This window comes from Nicotiana tomentosiformis, chromosome 9, assembly GCF_000390325.3.
Source record: "Nicotiana tomentosiformis chromosome 9, ASM39032v3, whole genome shotgun sequence".
Classification (NCBI taxonomy): Eukaryota; Viridiplantae; Streptophyta; class Magnoliopsida; order Solanales; family Solanaceae; genus Nicotiana; species Nicotiana tomentosiformis.
Window position 1 is genome coordinate 22995014 of NC_090820.1, and position 12758 is coordinate 23007771.

Genomic DNA, 12758 nt, shown 5'->3' on the forward strand with positions numbered 1-12758 from the left:
CGTGAGTTCGATGGTTTGATATTTTTATGAATTTAATTTCATTATGAATGTTCCCTAAGCAAATAATTAATTAAAACAAGCTTAAGAAGAAGTGTTAATATAATTATCAAACATTTGGATTAATGAAGGCGTTGCCCTATGTTGATTAATTTCTATCTTTGTTGATTGTTTTTGAGATTTTATACACATTGTGTGGAGCCTTGGGCTATTTGTTGTGAAATTTATTAATTTTGTTATATCTTTGGAATTGGTTGTGGCCATTGGGCAAATCGTGATATGAATTGATTTTGTTATGTTACCGTGATAATATTTCGTGTAAATTATTGTGTTATTTGAGTTATTATTTTGAGGACATAAGGGTGTCATTTCACTGTTGATATTATCTGGGTATAAGGGTGGCATTTCACTGATGTTATGTGTGTTGTGATATTGTCTTGGCGGAGCAATAAGGTGGCTATATGAGAGATAAAGGTGGCTATATGAGAGATAAGGGTTGCTATAGGAGCGATAAGGGTGGCTATTGATATTATCAGGGCGGAGGGATAATACAGGCTATTATATGAGTGATATGGGTGGTTATAAGAGAGATAAGGGTGACTATTATCATGGATGATATGTGATGATGTGGAGGGGTTGCATTGGTGATTTTTATGTGATGTTGTGATTTTCCTTGTGCAATTTGTCTTGTTATTTGTAAATTGATAATAGTATGATTTATGTTGAAATTGGGAGCATGCGGCTATTGCCAAGCGGATTATGAAAAGAAATGTGGGCACGAGGTGCTGTGAGTAAGTAATGATGATATTGGCACGTGAATTGTCCGTGCAGTTGAGATATCAAACGTAGGCACAAAGTGCCGGGGAAAATATGATAGTTTTATTATTGGCACGTGAACTGTCCGTACAGATGTGATATGAAAAATGGGCACGAGGTGTCGAGGAAATATGATGATTTAATTATGGGCATGAAGTGCCGTGAAAATATAAAAAGGGCTGAGACCCGTATTTTTATGACTATAAAATGAGGTGTCACATGGTGACTTTTAATTGAAAGAATTATATTCAAATATTTATTTGGAAGGAGTTTTTTTCAAAAAAAGTAGTATTAAAAGGAATTGTATTTGAAAGATATTTATTTGAGAAAATTATATTTGAAAATAATTTATTGAAAGAATTATATTTGAAAGATATTAATTTGGAGAAATTATATTTGAAAGAGAGTTATTTGGAAGAATTATATGTGAAAGATATTTATTTGAAGAACTTGATTTAATTGGGTGTACTTGTATTTATTGTTTGTTGAGCAATATTAATAGTGTTCTTGTTACCATGCCGGGCATATCACTGGTTGGTTTGTGTTGCCCTTATTGTTATTTGTTTTCTATTATTTTGTATACTATATTGCACAAGTTATTAGACTCGCGAGTGTCTTGACTGTACCTCGTCTCTACTCCACTGAGGTTAGTCTTGATACTTACTGGGTACCGACCGTGGTGTACTCATACTACACTTCTGCACATTTTTGTGTAGAGCTAGGTGTTGGAGATATCGGACTCGGACAAAGTTAAAGTGTGATCGCAAGGATTCAAGATAGAGCTTTTTGGTTGTCGTAGTTCCTTGGAGTCTTTCCATTTTATTGTACTGCTAATTATTATTCATACAGTATTGCGTATTCGATCCTTGAAATCATTTTATGTATTCAGTTAGAGTTCATGACTCAGTACTACCAGTCTTGGGAGGTTGTTGTAACTATTTCCGCTGTTAGTTTCTATAAAAGAAAAAGAAGGCTTGAAATGTAAGTGTAATCAGTTTACCTAGTCTTAGAGACTAAGTGCCATCACGACGCTTGTGGTGGGAATTTTGGGTCTTGACAAGTTGGTATCAAAGCTCTAGGTTCATAGGTTCTACGAGTCACGAACGAGTCTAGTAGTGTCTTGCGGATCGGTACTGAGACGTCTGTACTTATCTTCGAGAGGCTACAGAACTGTTAGGAAATTTCCACTTCTTTTATTCCTCTCATGCGGAATTTGATGAATTTAGAATTTGAGCCTTTGTATCTCTATTCTCTCATAGATGGTGAGGACACATGCTACCGGGTTAGCTGGCATCCGCACATACTGCTAGGGTTGCAAGAGGTCGGGGCCGAGGTAGAGGTCGAGGAAGGGCACGTTCCGCGACTGGAGCACCCGTCAGAGCAGCAGTTGAGGAACCGCCAGTAGCTCCAGCTAGGGGACAGGTACCAGAAGCACCTGTTGTTACCCCCGGGCTTCAGGAGACTTTGCACAGTTCCTGAGAATGTTTGGTACATTAACTCAGGCGGGATTGATCTCTGTTGCACCAAATATTTCGTGGATTGGGGGAGTAGCTTAGACTCCTACCACAACTCCTGAGCAGCAGGTTTACGTTGGTCAGGTTCCGGGTGTAGTACCAGTATAACCTGTTATTCTGGTTCGGCCTGAGGTCAGTCCAGAGGCATCAGAAGAAGAACAAAAGAGACTTGAGAGGTTTATGAGGTATAGTCCACCTACTTTCAGTGGCACAGCTACAGAAGATGCCCAAGAATTTCTAGAAAATTGTCAACGTATTCTCCACACCATGGGTATTGTGGAAGTGAGCGGAGTTGCCTTTACTACATTTCAACTGTCAGTCACAACGTATCAATGGTGGAAAATCTATGAAGAATGTTGACTAGTCGATGCAACACCACCAACTTGGGCTCAATTTTCGGAAATGTTCTTGAAAGAGTTTATTCCCCAGACTCTTCGAGATGCGTGGCGCACAGAGTTTGAACGGTTGCGTCAGGGCACTATGACAGTGTCAGAATATGCTATCAGGTTCAGTAAGTTAGCCTGTCATGCACCTATCTTGGTTCCTACAGTCAGAGAGCGGGTCCGCAGATTCATTGAGGGGCTCGATTAAGATATTAAAATATGCATGGGTCGAGAGTTACAAACTGATACTCTATTTCAACAAGTAGTGCAGATTGCGAGGAAGATTGAGGGTGTTCTAGGTGAGGAAAGGGAGTCTAAGGAGGCCAAAAGGTCTCGAAGCTCTGGAGGGATCAATGAAATTTACTCTTCAGCTAGGACCCATTATAGCAGAGGCTCGAGAAGTCGGCCAGCTCAGTTTGCACATCAGATGACTCGGAGTGCTCCAGAGTTATCCGGTACCGACTCAGCAACTGCGATTTTAGAGGGGCTGTTATGAGTGTGGTGACACTAGGCACATTATGAGAGATTGTCCCAGACTTGGGAGGGGTGGATTTTATCAGAACACTCAGACTATGGGCCCCAATGCAGCTACTACCCCACGTGCACAGCTAGTTAGGGATGGAGGATAGACGGGTAGAGGGCGCCTAAGAGGTGGAGGCCCGACTCATTGATATAATCGCTATGATTTGGCTGAGGCCGACACACCAGATGGTGTCGTTACAGGTACGATCCTGATTTGCTATAAAAGAATAGTTTCCCTTAATTTGATTTGGATCTGAATATTAAGGTGAGTCCTCCTGTTATGCTCCGCTTATGGGTGAGCTTCGTAATTTTGTGAATCACTTATATGTTATCCTTGTTGGGAGATTCGATGAGGTAAGCCCGTATCTATCGTTTTTATTTGTGTACACCATTGGGGGCTATAAGTCTAAATGCGACTTTTTTTACTCACTACAGTGGGTTTCGATGTGATTTCGGAATAATTGAATTCAATTTTATGAATTATATGCCCTACCGGGATGGGGGTTCATTATGTGTTACGAAAAATATTTACGAAATTTATTGAATAGAAGAAAGAAAGGAAATTGAAAATTTCAGTTAGCACAATGTGCAAAATACTTGTGATTCGGAGTTGAGGACGAGATCCTCACATTTGTTTTATATGATGTGAAATATTTAAACCGGGCTACAAGCCACGGTGGAAGCTATATAAGGACGAGGTCTTTGTGGTGAAAAATTTATCAGTTTAAATTCTCCCTTTGTGAAATTAAAAAATTTGTACTATAGTACTAATAGGGAGTTATGCGTGATAGGCTTATGTGATAATTCTTTTATGTGTTTTTGTGCCATAATTGTGCTGTAATTATTGAGTTTTAGCATACGAGGTGAGTGCCCACGTGACGTTAAATGGGACTCGTTAATTCGGGTAAATAGTTATGAGGTTTTCATGCCTCACATTTTGCTGTCAGTGTTGTGAAAATTCAAAACGAGGTTTTGGTTAATATGAGGTTAATTGGCGATGTTGTAATCGATTATGAACAACTATTAAGACCAGTGATATGGTGATGGGCATACATATGATGTGTTTCATGTCCTGATATCATTATGATAATGTGGTGCTTGTAATGCTGAGATTAGTGTTATTGATATATACATTGTGGTGCTTTGTGGGGTTGTGGATGTGTTGTTAGGAGTTGTTTTGGTGTTACTCTGGCAAGTGGATGGGCCCAATTACAGGGGAGACTCTGTCAAAATTTCTGATAAGTTGATGTGTGCGTAGACACGAGTTGCTATAGCTAGTTGAGAATAATACTGTGCGTTGATGTGAAAATCGGACTTTTTTGAAAATGTTGGGAGTATAAGAAATTTGGTCTTAAAGTTTACCAGTCTCGATAAAAGAAATAATCTCAACTGAGATGGTGCTGTCGGACCCATGTTAAATTACGGGACGTAGAATCACCCACGAGTATGTGTGTAAGAATATACTCAGTAATTTAAAATCCTTAGAAAGATTTTTGGCACGTTCGAGGACGAACGTATGTTTAAGAGGTGAAGAATGTAACGACTCGACTTGTTATTTTAAGAATTAACTCCCCGTTCAGCGACTTAAGGTCCCGATCAGCTTCGTAATATGTATTATGACCCACAGGTGTAGTCGAGTTTGATTTTTGGAAGATTCGGAATTTAATTAAAAGAACAATTCTTATTTAGAAGTTTAAATGGAAAGAGTTGACCAGAGAGTTGACTTTTGAGAAAACGACCCCGGAATAGAATTTCGATGACGGCAATAGTTTCGTATGACAATTTCAAACATAGGCGTATGTTTAGATTTGGATTTGGAAGTCCATAGGACAATTCGACGCATTTTAGCGAAAGTTGGAAAATAGAAGATTTTTGGAAAGTCCGACCGCAGGTTGAATTTTTGATAACGAGGTCAGATTTTGATTCCGGAAATTGGAATAGCTCCGTTACGTCATTTATGACTTGTGTGCAAAATTGGAGCTCAATCGGACGTGATTTGATAGGTTTCGATGTTGTTTTTAGAAATTAAAAGTTTCAAAGTTTATTAGGCTTGAATTGGGATATGATTCGTGGTTTTAGTGTTATTTTAGGTGATTTGAAGGTTCGACTAAGCTCGTATGATATTTTAGGACTTTTTGATATTTTTGGTTGAGGTCCCTAGAAGCTCGGGTGAGTTTCGGATGGTTAACGGATCAAACAATTTGGACTTGAACAACTACTAGAATTTTTTGATATCTGATTTTGTTTACCTTCTACGCGATCGCGTGAATGTGTCTGCGATCGCGTGGGGATATCCGCGATCGCGTAGGGTTAATTGAGGGGCTGCTAAGTTTTTTTCTACGTGATCGCATGAAGAGGGATGTGATCGCGTAGTTATGGGATATTTTGACTCGCGAACGCGTGAAAAAGGTCGTGATCGCGTAGAGTAAGTGGAGCGAAAATAGAAGTCATGCATTTTGTGCTTCGCGATCACGTGGACGAGTTCGCGATCGCGTAGGTCTGTGATGTTGTACATCGCGATCACGTGGGAAAGTTCGCGATCGCGTAAGGTTAAATATGGGCAGTGGAAAACTGTTCTTCGCGATCGTGTGGGAATGTTCGCGATCACGTAGAGTAAAAGCTTGGGAAGTGATTTTAAGTTCTGAAATTGGGACTTCATCCCATTTTCCATTTTTGTCTGATTAGAGCTCGGGAAGAGGCGATTTTCGAGAGTATTTCAAGAAAAATAACGGGGTAAGTTTTTTTAACTCAATATTGATTAAATTACCCTAATTCATGGTTGTTTTTAACATTTAATCGGTGAATTAAGTTGGAAAATTATAAAAACCCTCTTGGTTTAATTTAAGATTTGGAGGTCGAGTTGTTATGGGAATTTGATAAAATTGGTATGGTTGAACTCATATCGGAATGAGTGTTCGGATTTAGTAAAAATTATGTCGGGTTCCGAGAGGTGGGCCCCGCGTTGACTTTTGTTCACTTTTTCGAATGAATTTTTAAGTCAGCGTATTATTATCCGGAATTTTTTCTGATGAATTTTAATGAAGTTATACAATTAATTTGGATAGATTTGAGCGGCCTGGAGGTCAATTCAAGCAAGAAAGTGATTTTGGAATATCGGTATAATTTCAAAAAGGTAAGTATCTTGCCTAACCTCGAGTGAGAGAATTACCCCTTAGGCATCGAGTCTTATGTGCCATTTGTGAAATGTAAAAAGCCGTGTACGCGAGGTGACGAGTACGTACCCAGGCTTATATGTAAAAAATTTATTGAGTTAAAGTCTTGAGCATATTGTATAGTAAATTGGATAATTGTTGGCATATATTTAATCATCTAATTGCCATGCCTTGAATCTCATCTATTGAACTTGTTTTTATACGACAATTCGATGTAATTATTACTTGTATATTTATGTAAATCCCGTGAGTTCGATGGTTTGATATTTTTTGGGATTTAATTTCATTATGAATGTTCCCTAAGCAAATAATTAATTAAAACAAGCTTAAGAAGAAGTATTAATATAATTATCAAACATTTGGATTAATGAAGGCCTTGCCCTATGTTGATTAATTTCTATCTTTGTTGATTGTTTTTGAGATTTTATACACATTGTGTGGAGCCTTGGGCTATTTGTTGTGAAATTTATTAATTTTGTTATATCTTTGGAATTGGTTGTGGCCATTGGGCAAATCGTGATATGAATTGATTTTGTTATGTTACCGTGATAATATTCCGTGTAAATTGTTGTATTATTTGAGTTATTATTTTGAGGACATAAGGGTGTCATTTCACTGTTGATATTATTTGGGTATAAGGGTGGCATTTTACTGTTGTTATGTATGTTGGGATATTGTATGGGTGGAGTGATAAGGGTGGCTATAGGAGAGATAAGGGTAGCTATAGGAGCGATAAGGGTGGCTATTGATATTGTTAGGGCGGAGGGATAATGAAGGCTATTATAGGAGTGATAAGGGTGGCTATAGGAGAAATAAGAGTGGCTATTATCAGGGATGATATGTGATGATGTGGAGGGGTTGCATTGGTGATTTTTATGTGATGTTGTGATTTCCTTGTGTTTATTTTTTTTACCTTGTGCAATTTGTCTTGTTTTTAGTAAATTGATAATAGTATGATTTATGTTAAAATTGGGAGCATGTGGCTATTGCCAGGCGAATTATGAAAAGAAATTTGGGCACGAGGTGTCGTGAGTAAGTAATGATGATATTGGCACATGAATTGTCCGTGCAGTTGAGATATGAAACGTGAGCACGAAGTGCGGGGGTAAATATGATGGTTTTATTATAGGCACGTGAACTGTCCGTGAAGATGTGATATGAAAAATGTTCACGAGGTGCGGAGGAAATATGATGAGTTAATTATGGGCACGAAGTGCCGTGAAAATATAAAAAGGGCTGAGACTCTTTTTTTTATGATTATAAAATGAGGTGTCACATGGTGACTTTTAATTGAAAGAATTATATTCAAATATTTATTTGGAAGGAGTTTTTTTCAAAAAAAGTAGTATTAAAAGGAATTGTATTTGAAAGATATTTATTTGAGAAAATTATATTTGAAAATAATTTATTGAAAGAATTATATTTGAAAGATATTAATTTGGAGAAATTATATTTGAAAGAGAGTTATTTGGAAGAATTATATGTGAAAGATATTTATTTGAAGAACTTGATTTAATTGGGTGTACTTGTATTTATTGTTTGTTGAGCAATATTAATAGTGTTCTTGTTACCATGCCGGGCATATCACTGGTTGGTTTGTGTTGCCCTTATTGTTATTTGTTTTCTATTATTTTGTATACTATATTGCACAAGTTATTAGACTCGCGAGTGTCTTGACTGTACCTCGTCTCTACTCCACTGAGGTTAGTCTTGATACTTACTGGGTACCGACCGTGGTGTACTCATACTACACTTCTGCACATTTTTGTGTAGAGCCAGGTGTTGGAGATATCGGACTCGGACAAAGTTAAAGTGTGATCGCAAGGATTCAAGATAGAGCTTTTTGGTTGTCGTAGTTCCTTGGAGTCTTTCCATTTTATTGTACTGCTAATTATTATTCATACAGTATTGCGTATTCGATCCTTGAAATCATTTTATGTATTCAGTTAGAGTTCATGACTCAGTACTACCAGTCTTGGGAGGTTGTTATAACTATTTCCGCTGTTAGTTTCTATAAAAGAAAAACAAGGCTTGAAATGTAAGTGTAATCAGCTTACCTAGTCTTAGAGACTAAGTGCCATCACGACGCTTGTGGTGGGAATTTTGGGTCGTGACAAGTTGGTATCAAAGCTCTAGGTTCATAGGTTCTACGAGTCACGAACGAGTCAAGTAGTGTCTTGCGGATCGGTACGGAGACGTCTGTACTTATCTTCGAGAGGCTACAGAACTGTTAGGAAATTTTCATTTCTTTTATTCCTGTCATGCGAAATTTGTTGAATTTAGAATTTGAGCATTTGTATCTCTATTCTCTCATAGATGGTGAGGACACGTGCTACCGGGTTAGCTGAGCTGGCATCCGCATATACTGCTAGGGTTGCAAGAGGTCGGGGCCGAGATAGAGGCCGAGGTAGTTCCCCTTGTTGTTCTACATAATTAGCTAAACTTTTAATATATATATTCGCATACGATTTTCATATGATGAAACATCGAATGTGTCACTTGCCTCGCCATTGAGTTTGTGCTTTCAGTTAGTGTTGAAGAAAGGTCATGATGTAAATGCAAAAGGAGCTTATCCCAAATCTTCGTAAATGTACACTTTCGTTATTCAGAGTTTCAAATAATGAAATTTGGATAACATTATTATATTCGTATATCATTTTGAAAAAAGAAATTTATAAAAAAAATTATGTCTCTTGTAATTTCTAAATATTAAAATTTTAATTTTAATTATTTCAATCTATTCCGAATTAATTACTCCGACTTGTTCTATTTAAAGTGCCAAATAAATTGAGATGCATTTTAACGAAACATAGTAACGACTTAATATTGATAATAACTTCTCAACTGTCAAAGAAAATAAAAGGAAATGTTTGACAATAAAACAAGCAAATTATATAGCAATCATATCAAAGGAGTATGTTATAAATTCCAGTCAAACTTTTTGGAAAACAATTCAGGAGAATTATGACCTGCAAAATAAAATCCATCGTCCTGCACTTTCCAAAAACATTCATACTCATTTTTAAATATGTCTGTTCTTCCACAATCACTCAAAAAATTGTTGTTTGGATCCCCAGTAAAAGTGACAATAGAAACGAGTACTACCAAAAGCAGCCCAATGGAAGAAGAAATGGACCTATATTAGGCTTTTGAAGTCCAAGATCGTCATCTTTAGATTGACAACGAAACGATAAAGGAATGTCATTATTTTGGAGGGCGTTGGTGATATGAACGGTATATCCGGCAGTCAGTGCAGAATTAACTACTTGAACAAGAATGGTTAATATGGCTAGTGAAAGTAGTAAGGCTTTGGCCATGGTTGGAAACTAGGAATTTTATGCACTTATTTGTGTCACGATCCGGAATTCCCATCGTCGGGATCGTGATGGCGCCTAACATTTCACTTGCTAGGCAAGCCAACGTTAGAGAATCATTAACCCAAATCCTTATTTCCATTCAACAAATAACGATACTTAACTAAGATAAAATATAATAAATGCGGAATAATATAAAAACTATATTAATTACTACCACCCAGATCTGGAGTCACAATTCACGAGCATTCTAGAATTCACTACAAGTAATAGTCTGAAAGAAATACAACTGTTTGAATGAAAGAAACAGTAAAACAGAAAGATAGACGGGGACTTCAAGCTTTGTGAACGCCGACAGATCTACCTTGAATCTCCGGATAGCGGGTCCAACAGCTAAAATCTCGATCAACCCGAGTCGGTATCAAAATCTGCATAGAAAGTGCAGAATATAGTATCAGTACAACCGACCCTATGTACTGGTAAGTGTCGAGCCTAACCTCGACGAAGTAGTGACGAGACTAAGACAAGGCACCTGCAAATCAGCATGTGCAATTTAACAGTGTATATACAAATAACAGTAATGAAGAGCTAGACAGGAAATATCGGGAGGGGAAACATACTAGGAAAAATACGAGATAAAGAACTATAGCAGAATGATAACTGGAACAACCAATATACTATGAATCAACAGGAACACGAATACATTAAAGGAAAAATGCACGGCATCACCCTTCGTGCATTAACTCTCATATCATGGCACGACATCACCCTTCGTGCTTTTACACTCACAATATGGCACGACATCACCCTTCGTGCTTTTACACTCATAATATGGCACGACATCACCCTTCGTGCATTAACACTCACAATATGGCACGGAATCACCCTTCGTGCACTAACACTCTCCCTTACCTACAATGAATAAATAACAACAGGGAGATAGAATAACAAGTAAAAGCCTTGCTTCAACATTTGGTTTCACAATATCGATCTCAACTTTGAAATAAGTACTCAATTATCACAAAAAAATCCGTAAACATGATAAAAATGATCAATTTAACAACACTAGTCTAAACACGTAACAATTAGGCATAGGAAAGAGATAATATAAGAAAAACGGGAGAAAACAGGGAAAACAGGTAAATTGGCTGCATATAAGTACTCGTCACCTCACATATATGCCGCTCACATGAATTTCACATAACAAATAATTTGAGGATCCTAATTCCCTCAAGTCAGGGTTAGATACAACGCTTACCTCGTTCCGAAGGCCACTTAATACTCAATCACAACTTTTCCTCTAGAATTCACCTGCAAACCACCGTATATATTCAAAAACGACTCAATGATATCAAATATTGCTAAAAGAAATAATTACATTGCATAAATTTAGATTTCTCGAATTTTCCTCCAAAAAGTCAAAAATCGACCCCGGGCCCGCTTGGTCAAAACTCGAGGTTCGGATCAAAATCCATTTACCCATTCACCCCTGAGCCCGAATATATAATTAATTTTGGAATCCGACCCCAAATTGAGGTCAAAATCCTCAAATTTCTGAAATCCCTAGTTTCTACCCAAACCCTTAATTCTACCATGAAAACTCAATATTTTAGGTTGATAATTCATAAAATATAATGGGTAACTGAAAGAAAATGGTTTAGAATCACTTACAAACACTTTGATAAAGAAAACACCTCTTGAAAATCGCCTCTAGCCCGTTTGATTTTTGAGAAAATGAGTAAATGGCCAATTTTCCATTTTTGGATTCTGATAAGTGTTGGGCAACAGTGTTCATCGCGTTCGCGAGAACACTATCGCATTCGCGAAGAGTATAGGTTGCCAATCCTTCGCGTTCACGAGATCTTGTTCGCGTTCGCGTAGGCTACCCCCCGGCCTTCACGTTCGCGAGACATTGCTCGCGTTCGCGATGAAGGAAAGACTGACTCCCCACTCCCCTAGTGCCTAACACTATGCGTTCGCGTTGAGCTAGTCACGTTCGCGGAGGGTAACGCCCCCATCGCTTCGCATTCGTGACCAAGCCTTCGCGTTCGCGAAGAAGAAAATTCCAGCCTGACCAGCTTACCCTTCGCGTTCGCGAGAGAGCCTTCGCGAACGCGAAGAAGGACATACCAGAACACCTGCTGCAGCAAAATATCAGATTTTTCTAAGTCCAAAACATCCCGTAGCCTATCCGAAATTCACCCGACCCCTCGAGGCTCCAAACCAAACATACACACAATTCTAAAAATATCATACGAACTTGCTCGCACGATCAAATCGCCAAAATAATACCTAGAACTACGAATTTAGCACAAAATCAAATGAAATTCTTAAGAACACTTTAAAATTTCTATCTTCTGAACTGGATGTCCGAATCACGTCCAATCAACTCCGTTTCTCACCAAATTTCACATACAAGTCTTAAATATTATAATGAACCTGTACCGGGTTCCGAAACTAAAATACGAACCCAGTACTAACAATGTCAAACATCAATCAATTCTTAAAAAAATTAAATTTCATACTTTTAATTTTCATCAAAAATTCATAACTCGAGCTAGGGACCTCCGCATTCGATTCCGGGCATACGCCTAGGTCCCATAATTCGATACGGACCCATCGGGACCATCAAAATACAAATCCGGGCATGTTTACCAAATATGTTGAGCGAAGTCATCCAAAACCAACTTTTAAGGCATAAATTCTTATTTTCATCAATTTTCAACATAAAAGCTTTCTGGAAACATGCCCGGACTGCGCACGTAAAACGAGGAGGATAAAAATGAGATTTTTAAGGCTTAAAAGCGCATAATCAAGTTCTAAAACATAAGATGACCTTTTGGGTAATCACATTCTCCACTTTTAAAATAATTGTTCATCCTCAAACGGACATAGAAAAGTACCTAAGCTGGTGAAAAGATGAGGATATCTACTCCGCATGTTCGACTCGGACTCCCAAGTAGCTGCCTTAACAGGCTAACCTCTCCGTTGCACTCAAACTGAAGGGTAATTCTTTGATCTCAAATCCTTGTCCAACTG